Below are 12,688 nucleotides of genomic sequence, written 5' to 3'. Positions count from 1 at the left end.
TGCTCCCATATCTGCTGGAAAGTAAATTTTATTTGGTATATAGGGTCCTATCAACTATGAAAGTAAAATGAAGACCAAAAAAACATGTATAGTTGGTTTAGTTAAGTAACAAATAAGTTTTTGCTAAACATTTTAACTAACTTCAGAGAAAATTTCCAGCTAAAAATGTTCAATTTTTTCCAAACTGCTTCAACAAATGAGTTCGTACATCCAATTTAGCCTCACTTATTTTTATTTTTTGTTCCAAAAAATAAAAAGGTATATCTCTTTAATATAATATGATTTGAACTATTTTAAATGCCACTGGGGTTGATCTAGTTGGTTAACAGTGGGAAAAGGATTAGATCAGGTTTGGGCAGCTCCAGCCCTCAAGGGCTGTTGTCCCTTCTCCAACTTAGTGAATATAATAATTAGATGACTAGCGGGACTATGCAGACTTCTTGAAAAGTTGCAGACGGCTGCTCGCGAGAAAATCTGGTGTAAATGAGACCAAATTACATTTTTCTGTAATTACCTTTTTTCTTCTGATAGAACTTCTTTTCTCATTCTTCTTCAAATACCAATATATGGCTATTGCTTTACTTATGAAATGCCATTAATTTAAATGTTGGTGCTAGCCTGGTCTTTACATACAAACAGACTTTACACTGGCAATAGAGTAAGCCCTAGTATTTTTATCTGTATTCAGTAACACCTGCAAGGTTTCTTTCAAGCTTAGAGATTCAAAATATTCTCTCTTTAAATATCAGAGCTTCATTTATGCAGCTTTTTCTGTATATTAATACAAAGCAGAGTCCTCTAAATATAAATGCTATTGTGATAGGCCTACTGAGCCTTAAAATGTTAACTTTGAGAGATATGTACGTAAAGTCATAGGCTTCAAAAATGTATCTCACTTGAACGATATTTAAAGTGTTTGTTTTTTTTATGTGTCCTTTGAAGAAAGTTTGTCTAAGTCCTTCTTTTGTATGACTATGGTGATTAGCCTCATTTTGCAGTATCAAGCTTACGTTTTTTTCCCTTTTCCTCTGTCGTTTCAGATTCTCGCCATTATATCGATCCTTTTTATCGTCCTTTCCACCATCGCCTTGTCTCTCAACACCTTACCAGAGCTCCAGGATATAGACGAGTTTGGTCACGCCAATGATAACCCAAAACTTGCCCATGTGGAAGCTGTTTGCATCGCATGGTTCACTATGGAGTACCTCCTACGCTTCCTTTCCTCTCCAAACAAGTGGAAGTTCTTCAAAGGTCCACTAAATATAATTGATTTACTGGCCATCCTGCCATACTATGTCACCATCTTCCTAACAGAATCTGACAAGAGTGTGCTACAGTTCCAAAATGTGCGCCGTGTGGTGCAAATATTCAGGATTATGAGAATATTGAGAATCCTGAAATTGGCCCGGCATTCTACAGGACTCCAGTCTCTAGGGTTTACTTTGAGAAGGAGCTACAATGAACTTGGCTTGCTTATATTATTTCTTGCCATGGGCATTATGATATTTTCCAGCTTGGTGTTCTTTGCTGAGAAGGATGAAGATGCCACAAAATTCACAAGTATCCCTGCTTCATTTTGGTGGGCCACCATCACAATGACTACAGTAGGGTATGGTGATATATACCCACAGACTTTACTTGGAAAGATTGTTGGTGGACTCTGCTGTATTGCAGGAGTACTAGTAATTGCTCTACCAATCCCTATTATTGTCAACAACTTCTCAGAGTTTTATAAGGAGCAGAAGAGGCAAGAGAAAGCCATTAAGAGGAGAGAGGCATTGGAGAGAGCAAAGAGGAATGGCAGCATTGTATCAATGAACCTAAAGGATGCCATTGCTCGAAGTATGGAAATATTGGATGTGGTGGTAGAAAAGGGAGAAGACAGAACATCCCTAGACAACCACCTTACACCAAGCCGTTTTGGCAGCTCCACAAGGCGTGCCACTTCTGAGAGCAGTCTCAGATCTCCAGACAAACGAATCCCAGAGTCAGGACCTCAAAGCTCACCCCACCCTATAACCATTACCACCACCGAAAGTCCACATCGAATAAGCAGGACGCCACAGCATCTTAACGCTCAGAAATTGGAGGAAATGTACAACCAGATGACCAAATCCCAATCCTTCACAAATCTAAACACCACAAGCTCCATGAGCACACTGAGCACAACCGTGACTGTGCCTGGATCGCCGAAGAAGTCTCTCAGCCCTGACTCAACGTTAAAGGAAGAGGTGCTACTTGAGATGAGGGAAGTCAGGGATTATTCGAAAGGCAATTTAGCCGGACGTACAGCAGAATGCATAAACCAGGGTTTCAACCAGGCTTGTGATGATGAGGGGTTATGTGAGATCAGACACCCTAAAGCTCCACCAGTTTTGGATTTTAGCCACCTAAGCTCTACTGGTAATGACTTTTATCAATCTCCCAACCTATGTGATGGATCAGATTTACAAACAGAGGAAGGCGAGAGCTTTAACAGTGCTGTTGAGATAATCCAAGGCTCTACATCTGAAAACAATCCTCTAAAAATAAAAGGATTGGAGGTTAACTTTAGCAAACCTTCCAGTGAAGGACCTCCTACTCCACCTAGCACCACCTCACCTGGAGAGATCAGCTCAAGCATCCTGGGAGATGAGTCCCCAGCAGAAGAAACATCACCCCTCATAACCAGTTCGGGAGCGCTTCTCCCAGTCACAGTTGAGGCCACCTGCAAGCACTCCCCTAAGAGGCTTGTGATAGACACCCCACCTGGTGATGAAGATCAGTCCACAGATAACCATGAGGAGAAGCAACTTATGGAGGAGGCAGGCGCTGCAGTTGCACCCTTGTCACCCAAAACAGCCGGACAAAACTGTACCCAAGGCAGCAACCCAGGTGGACGCAAAGTAGAGAATCACATATTTACATCTGACATCCACCTGATACCTGGAGATGGCAGCCTCACTCCAACCTGTGAAACAAGCATGTGAGCATCAGGGGAAGCTAGACCTATAACAACCTCAGTCCTGGCATGTGGGGGAGAAGCAGGACAAATCTGGGTGTAGTCAAACTGAAAGATATACTTGCATGGCATGACAAGTTCTCTTTTACTTGGGTTGTTGCGTATTGCTGAATCAGAAACTGCAGGGCTTCATGCAGTTTTGAGAAAAATACTTGAGCAAACAGTGGGCTCAAAAAGAAAAAAAAATGAGGCTCTGGAGACAAGGGGAATACATCAAATAATGCAGACACCAGTTTTCCCAACGTAACAAAAATGACTACTTTCTTGCTAGGGAAATGCTCAGAAGGATTTATCTGTACAAAGCATGCATTAAAAAAGATATTTTATGGTGCTTAGTTTGCTGAAAGCCCTCCACTGTAAATACAATGACATGCAAGGCAATGACAATGCACAAGATGGCAAAGGAAGACCGAAGGTACAAACATTTGTAATGACAAAAAAACAATCGGGGTTGGGGGGGTTGAATCAACACTCATGAGAGTGGGTGTTTGCATAGTAGCGATCTATATTAAAAAACTAAAAAACAACAAAAAAAAAAAAACATATCACATATTACCTGATGTGGAAATGCAAAGTGTTCCCATGATGCCCCTTGTAATGTCTGTATTTTTATTTTATCTTGTGCAATATGATGTTTCAGTCTGTAATGTTTATTTCTTTGGGTTGTCATAGCACCTTTTCAACTTTTGGTTTGTCAGCATACAGATATTCAAGACACTTCTCTTCCTCTAAATCAGTGGTTTCTCACCTTTGGTCAGCTTCCTTGGATATTAGAAGACCCCCCGCTCCCCATTTACACCCCTTCTGACGAGCCTTTGCAAAATTTAAAAAGAGAAAAGTTAATTATTACTAGTTACATATTGCAATAAGATAAATCTACCAGCTCTTTTTTTAATACTTCACAAAATGGGTTGTTTTTTCAATTCATTTTTACCACCCCCCAAATGGTGCCACATAACCCACTTTGGGAACCACTGCTCTAAAGCATATAATAACTGGAAATGCCAAATATGTAAATACTAAGTAAAAATCCGAGGTATAAAGAAAATTTATCATACAGTTTCTCCAGTTGGACCCAGTTTTAAAGCTCTATCTAAATCACTATTAAGATTTTTATTTATTCTCTAACAAAAAGTTATATAGAAGTAGATTTAAGAATCACCGAGATATGGCTTCTGTAGATTTAAATTGACTTTAGATGATTTCTTGAGAAGCTAAAGATGCAAACCATCGTAAAGGAATCAAAATGTTTTAGAATTAATAGAGAAGCACCAAAGAAATCATCTGTTGATATATTTTCTTTTAATCTGTAACTCTAAAATATTTTCTCTTTAGTGTAGGCCTATATCACATACTAAGCGGTACCAGGAGACACCCAAAACAACACTAATTGGTGCCGAAGCTGTGACTGTAAAATACTCAAAGGTAGCCATTTTCAGCAGAAGGAAGACAACTTTTAGAAAAGAAAGCACATTGAGAGAGAGTAAGAGAAAGACTTCAGCAAATAACAAAGCAAAGGAACAGGGTACTGCAAATGCTATAAGTATTCTGTAAATTTTAGACTAAAATCAGCCTTTTAAAAGTTATTTAGTTTAAGTTAGGTTCAGAGAATATACACAGATAATGCTAGCTGCTCTAATGGGGCAGTATAGTTAATGGCAAACAAAACTAATACACTTAAATATCTTTACATTTTATTTGGCTTTGCTTTAAAATAATAGTAAAACCCTGCTTTATTGCAACCCCTCTTTCACATTGCAGTGTATCATTTTCTCTGCTTCTAAATTTAAGATCAATATGGCAGGAAGGTTAGAAAAATGCTGTATTTGTGTCTTCATATAATGTAGTTCTCACAGAGAATTCTGATTCAGCTAACACTAACATATTAGTATTTATAAGGCCGGTTTATAGGATGTTCACGATTACATAAAAGGACACTATTCTTCCAAATACTAATGGACCAAATTAAGCACACTTACAGGCTTGTATCTGTCTCAGCTGCATCATATATTCTATTACAACATCATTTTAATTAGAGTTGTATTTGTTGCTTTTGGTTCGTTTACCTGCATTGAGTTCCTTATCTTACCTCGCCTGCATTCTAAAGTCTCATACAATTTTACTGGGTCTAGCTGATCATTCTTTTCTCATACTGTTTATTAGTGTTGGATCAGTCATTTATTGTGTTTTTCAGTCTAACTTAAACCCAAAGGAGTTTTTTTCTCTCTCTTTTTGTCTTTTATCTTCTTCTTGCGATTGTTTTACACCGACTGAAAATCTAAGTTTTATGTTGCCTTCAATTGTGGGTTGTTGTTGTTTTTTTTTTTTTTTTTTTTGGAATTAGTATATATTGTCTCGGCATGATGTCTGTATGAGTGAGTTGAGATGCACAAATCTGAATTGCAATGACAGGAAGGACATGGGTGAGTTGTTTTGTAGTTCTAATTTTATTTTATTTATGATTACCATCTCTTTGTTTTTTACAGAAAGGTGTGGATTGTGCAATACCGCATACTGCAATCTATGCAGGCCAAGAATTGTGGCACTTTATTTTCTGTCAAGGGGAATTTGTAAGTGTACAGGCAAAAATGACTTGTATTTTTCAAATATTTTATCTTTATTATGGGGATGACACAGTATTGCAACTACCAGAATCTCTTAAAACAATGCAAATGGGAAATAAAGGTTTGATTTCATATTATATGAAGAAAATGCTGTCACAAGCACCTTACTCCCAGGTATCAGTACACCTCAAATTTGCATATTTGTGGGTAAATGGATCCAAATTGACCATCAGGGCCTTTTATATAGCTGTTTGAGTAATATTATCCTGACCTGACCACAAGCAGTATTTTGTGTTTTTTGTGAATTAAGAATGACTCTATTTTTTCTAAACTAAAAAAGAAACTGAGCATGACCACAATTTCCTGCCATATGGTGGTTGAAATGATGCCCGCCTTTTCATAGCACCGCTGCTTTAGAGAAGGCAGCAAGTCATTTTGCTTTGTTCATATAGCACTGTACAGAAAATTCTAATTTTATAGGAGAAATCAGGTCTTTATGTAACAGATACAAGTAATGTTATTGAGTTCTCAGGTTTTCTATAAATCTCTGATGTTCTCATTGGATAAACAATTTGTTGCTTATGTTGTTTTATTTCCCCCCTTTTCTTTTTTAACAGCTAATGTCAAACTCTCTATTTCTGTACTTTTTCAAAGCTGTTGTCAAAATTCATGTGGATGTCCTGGCTCCTGTATAGTGGAGCTATAGTCTGTATCCCTCCTCATGGATAAATGTGCAGCACATTCAGTATTCACCTCCATTAGTCTTTAGTGATGAGCAAAAGTGCGACAGTGGGAGAGTTCAGCTGCTGATGCACCTGTCTAAATGCAGTGCCTTGCAGAAGTGTTCATACCTTTTGAACTTCTTTTTTACATTTTGTCATGTTACCCCACCACAAACCCTGAATTCATTTATTGGGATTTTATGTGATTGGGTAACTCAAATCAGGACTTGATTCTTAAGGGGGTAATAAAAAAAAAAAAGATGCACGGTTTTCAATGCATAGAAAAAGGACATTTAAAAACTGTTGAGTATTTTAGAGGAATCTGTTTTTAATAAACTTGATTATGATACAACCAAATAACACAGCAAAGAGCTCCCAGAAGTCACCTGATTATTAAATACAATCCATCTAAATATACTGTAATATTCATATAAGTCAAGCTCTTCTGTGAAGGTCTCTAATAGTGTGTCAGAAAACACTGACACACTGATAAGTTAAATGCAGAGAGTGGATTTCCTTATTGTGGGACAATAAAGGGATTTACATAATGGAGCAAGTGACAAAGCAGGTTAGGTGTGCAGATTTTAGAAGTTTAGGGGCCCTGTCACACTTTGCCGATTTAGCCAGCATTTGCCCAACGTCCCAAAATCACCAAAAATGGTGACATACGCTTAACTTTCTATGAACATTTTAAATTTTGGGCATATACATAGCGTATTCATAATGAGTCCAGAACTTATGTTGAACGACAGCCTAATATATGCATAACGCACGGAAGCGTAATGACCCTGGAATGCACAAGCATCATTTCATGGGCATTACGAAATATCAGTTAAAGCCCCTCCCCCCGTCTGCATAAAAAGGTGTTTTATGATCATGGTATTAACCTAGCAGCTGTTTACCGCCTGCGCCAAAAACAGAATAACTAAAAGGAAAAACAAATAAAGAAGGTTTGCATTAAAAGCAGATTAACTGCCATGTTTGCTAGAAAGGGAGGATCCATCACACTCACCTTCTCACTCACCTTATGATGGGGATGCAGTCTGGAGGAGAACTGACGGTGTCCCCCTGTGAACCCCCTTTCATAACAAAACGCTGCCAATACGCCATTAAACAGTAGCTGTAAGTTAGAAACACGTTCAGCGGTTGTCTGGAACACGTCAGATACGTTTATATGCGTTGGAGATAAGTTCTTGATAAGTTATGCACAACTTACTCATAGCTTCTGGATAAGCTAGACACCACGACGTATGCGTAACTTACACTTAACATTTGTCACAATCAAAAAACGTACCTGTAACTTATGACCCAGGTATGGCAAGTACGTCGGGAAGTTTTGAGCTTGCCGTATGTTGACGTGTTTCAGCGCGCCTCAGTGTGCTCATAACTTATACAAAACGTACCCATAACTTATCCAACTTATGCCAGCATTTTTGCCGGTCTACATTGTCAAGGTGTGACAGGGGCTTAAAGCACAGTTGTTGTAAAGCAGTATGTAAAAGATTCAAAAATCTCTTTAAGTACTTTAAGATACATTATATCAAAAAAGGAATCTGCAAACTTACCAAAGCACAGGTAAGGAAACCTTAACCCCTAGAGGGATCCAAGAAGCCGACTGTAACTCTGGAGGAGCTACAGAGATCCAAATTTTGTTTACTTCTAATAAAAATGTTATGTAGTACATGTGGTCCTTTCACATCATCATTATTATGCAAAACTATGTTTAACTCTATTTCATTAAATACCCCATAAAACATATTTTTAGTTGCAAAGTGCAAAAAATATGAACAACTTCAAGGGGTTTGAATACTCTTGCAGTGTGCTGCACGTAATGCTCCTGTCTCAACTTCTTTGAATACTTTAGTGACCTGGCATGATTAAGCAGATTAAATTATTGGGTTTAAGGAAAGCCACGTGGAGCAAGCAAAAGTGTCCCGTTAAATGTTTTGCATTTCATTAGTGAGTAATCGAGAGTCCATGTTATCTATTTGTACAAACTGTATGCCCAGTGTAGCAAAACCTGACTCAGTGTTTAAAGATTCACTAGTCCTCATGGAGTCATCTTTGTGTAATGAATGATACATCACTGGAAACTTGGATGTTTTTGGGTTCCTCCTATTTCAAATCCAGGATCAGTGTTGGTTGTTTCTTTATTTATTTTTAGGAATGAAGGTTTGATGATTAAAGCTCTTTGATTCTGTACCAATCCTCCGTTTTTCCCTTCATCCCTTGTTCGCGATAATCATGCGTCTGTGTTATCCCTGAATAATCCTTCATTGTGACAGGTGAAGTAGAGAAACAAAAGGGACCTGGCTTGATTAGCTATATCCCAGTGGGATTAAAATTGTGAAAGGAATTCTGCAGACTTACCATTACAGCACATTGTTCTGTGATCATGTACAGAGTGGAAATGATGTATTTATTTTCTCTGAGAGAATGTTTATTGTCTGTGTCGCTCATTTGTGCTTACCAATCTGTTCTCCCCAAAAATGCATAAAACAACATTGGTTGTTTTTATGTATCTGTATACTCTGCCTCCTGCATTTGTTTTTCTTTTTATCTATTTATTTATTTTTTCTCCATTTGGCTTTGGGATGACATTATCTTTAGACATATTCTGAGCTACAGACTGTTTCTGTACAAAGTGACATCTTTGTATGCATGTTTTAGTCCGAGCAATTATGTGACCATAGAACAGTTTGTTATGGCACACGTTTGTTAACATTTCTGTAGAGCATCGTTCCCCATTACATCTACTACCATTATGCAGAATAACAAATAAATGTGTATATAACTTATGTTTTTGCGTCTACCTTTCTTAATATAAGCAGTGTTTGTGCATGTCTACTGCATGTTAGCAATTTCTGCATCATTAAAGTAATAACTGTTATTTTTATACACTGTTTAAAAAAAAACATTTGGCCTTTTGTCTCACTGCCGCATTAAATATGATCCATTAAATCAGATTTAACATGTTTTTTTTTAGGTTAGCTGGGATTACAACAATCATTTCTGATTGCTAAAGGCCAGATTAAGGGATCATGACATGTTTGATGCTCTCTTTGAATTAAAGTTATTAGTTTAGCTTTAAATCTTTACAGAAAGCCAAGAAAATATGTGATCATGTTTATGTGTTTTCAGTCAAACTACAAAAAACCTACTTCCTTTTGTCATAGGACAATCTAAACCCATCAATCAACACATTAGAGATTATTGGACCTTTACCATCATGAGGAATGGGCAAAAAGTTCAACACTGTAAGAAGCTTATGGTAGAAAGTAAAACTTACAGAATTTTAAATGAAGTTCTACCATATTAATAGAACATTTATATCAATTAAAATATGGCCCTCTCCCATTTCTGGCATTTAGTGAATATAATTAGTTTTGGTGATATTGACTGACCTAAAACATAAGAGTTTTTGTCTGCGCTCTAAACTGGATGTGACATTACAGTGTAAACCATTTAAAAAGCGTAAACCATTTAAACCACCCAAAAAAAAAAAAAACAGCACAAGCTGACCAAATAGAGATTTGGTATTTATTGCTGAGATTAAACTTTAGGTAAGACTGAATATCCCTATATGAAGACCAAGAAATCATGCAGATAAGGGAAAAAAAGGCAGATAAGAGTGCAAAGGAACCCATCACAAACTGATTAGTGGAGGTAATTGCAAGTAGAAAACAAAACAATGATCTGTCAACATGGTTGTGTCATTGTGATGCCCTGCGATGGACTGCTGACCTGTCTGAGATGTAACCTTTCTTTCGCCCATGGACTGCTGAAGATGGGCAGCACCTGCACCATGACCCTGAAAGGTTAGCAGTAAAAGATGGTACGGTGTATATTTTAAGAGATTCTTGGGTCACAGGGAAAAGTTGTCTGGTCTTTTAAAAAGAGTTGCAAAATCTCAGAAAAATTGGACTGGGGGAAAAAAACTTAGGTTTAAAAAGATGTCAGGTTTTAGGAAAAAGAAAAAAATCTTTCAATTATTGTCCTAGGAATAAATATAACAGATAACACAAAAGACTATTCCTGACTCCTTTGTGGCTCTGCATTTTCTATGATTGATTGCAAGTCAAAGCGGATTGGTCAAGCACAGACAGCAATATTGGAAAACAGTGGCAAAAATTGTGATTAGAAATTGACATATTACACTTTCAGTGACCCACAACAACTTTGAAGATGTTTTCAGATGAGAATTCAGCTTTGTTGAGCTAAAATATCAGCTAGGTTTGTCGAAAGTTCACTGAATTTAAAAGAAGAGCTCTGTCATTTTTGTAAGACCTAAGATCTTAAGGGTTTATTCTTAAGACCTCAGAAATTTTTTTTATTTAATACACTACTCCAAGAATTTACGCTTATGAGCAAAATTGATGGTACCCCTTGTTTAGTGTAAGAAAACCGTAACAAAGCTCACACAAATAATAAGAATCTGACATAAAAATGATCAAATCTATGAAAATATAAAAATGAATGCCACAGATTGCATTTCACGCATGCTTCAACGGATGATTAAAATTGAAAATAATGCAGTCGGAGGTACATGTTAAATCAAAGTGTAACAACTAATAGCATCACAGATGTCAACAATCTTGCAATCAGTCATTAGGCCTATATACAGGGCTGCAGGCCATGACTGTGCTGTTTGGTGACATTGTGTGTTCCACACTCAATATGGACCAGAGGCGAGGGAAAGAGTTTTCTCAGGAGATTAAATAGAAACTAATAGACAAGCATGTTAACGATAAAGGCTGTAAGACCATCTCCAAGTAGCTTGATGTTCCTGTGACTACAGCTGCACATATTCAGAAATTTAAGATCAAATGGGACTGTAGCAAATCTCCCTGTGTTTGGCTGTAGACTGATGACATTTAAACAGGGTGAATGGTAACAAACATGTCCAGAAATACTTTTAAAGAGATTAAACATGAGTCTCAAGATTAAGGAAAGTCAGTTTTACATCACACCTTCCATCGCTGGTTGAGCCACAATGGACTTAATGCGAGATGACAGAGGAGGACACCATTGTTAAAAAGTCGGACTGGAATTTGCCAAACTAAATTATGACAAACCACAAAGCTTGTGGGCCTATGTCCTATGGACAGATGAGACAAAATTTTAAATTTTTATCAAGGCAGATCAGCTCTATGTTTACAGAGGGAAAAACTAGAAAAACACGACTTACTCATAGTTTCTGGATAAGCTAGACGCCATGACTTATGAGAAACTTACACTTAACGTATGTCAACGATCAGATAACTTACCTGTAAGTTATTTTGCACGTTTTGCCCCATCTTGTAACCTACACCTATAGCTTAAATTTCAAATAGAACTATTTACATACTTGCATTATATTGAACTGCACTTACAATATTCACCTCTGTTCTGCGTCATTTACCTTTTCCTCTGAGCACAGAGCAGCCGGCTTGCTTTGACTCACAATGAATCATGGGATACCCAAGGTTACATAGGATACAGTGGATCCGTCTGCCAAAAGGGGCAAAAAGAAGGACACACTTGTCGGCTTCATATCGAGGAGTCTTCAAATCCGAACAGGCCTTGGCGCCGTGCTGTGACATAATCGTATGATGAATCTGGCCTTTGCAGGACGCAGCCACTGAATTCAAACTCAGCACCTATCTCACAATGTTAAATAAACCATTTTTGATTGTTCCTTGGAACAGGGGCGGAGCTAGTTGGGGGGCCAGGGCTGGCCATGGCCACCTTTAGCCAATCATTGGCCACCTCTGTGGTACTCCTACCATTTTTCCCTCTAATACAGATGGTGGCAACAGTCAGAACTACATTTTGAGTTATTCAGTGAAATCAGAGATAACTATTTTAATAAAATTGTATTAAATAATCAATTTATGTAGATATAAGTACTTGTAAATATAATTTTTTGGCAGAATGATTATTGATAAAAGTAAGTAATGACAATGGAAATGATGTTAGCCCCAAAACTCAAAGCTAAAAGAACTTAATCCACTATACCTTTTATCTAGGAAGCACGGATGTGTAAGTATACTCGTCTATTTGTTAGCAAAGGCTGTAGGAAAGGATCGTTTGTCTTTAGAAAATATGAATGTTTTGCTCATTAATTTTCCTGTTGGAACAGTGTAGACTGACCCTGAGGTTCTGGAGCCTATCTACTTTCAGCCACCCCTCAGTGTACATTGGTTATTGCCTGGCCACCCTTATAAAAGTTTTCTGGCTACGCCTCTGCCTTAGAATGAGGGGCAACTCTGCTAAAAAATTAATTTAAATCCTTTCCTAACTTTTCAAGATATCCTGTACACAGACAGACACACACTCACACAGACAAACTCTCCTAATGGAGCATTCAGACTGGAAACAGTGGACACAGTGATTTACGCGAGCCCTGCAGGTAGTTCAGC

General features: G+C 37.6%; 1 pseudogene; it reads left to right on the top strand.

Moving 5' to 3' along the window:
* The first annotated feature begins 1,040 nt into the window (after nucleotides 1-1,040).
* On the top strand, nucleotides 1,041-9,063 carry LOC107097759 (annotated as a pseudogene).
* Nucleotides 9,064-12,688: the final 3,625 nt, after the last annotated feature.

Source organism: Cyprinodon variegatus, unplaced genomic scaffold, assembly GCF_000732505.1.
Source record: "Cyprinodon variegatus isolate N-32 unplaced genomic scaffold, C_variegatus-1.0 Scaffold721, whole genome shotgun sequence".
In the NCBI taxonomy this organism is placed as follows: Eukaryota; Metazoa; Chordata; class Actinopteri; order Cyprinodontiformes; family Cyprinodontidae; genus Cyprinodon; species Cyprinodon variegatus.
This window is presented reverse-complemented; position numbering and strand designations above follow the sequence as displayed.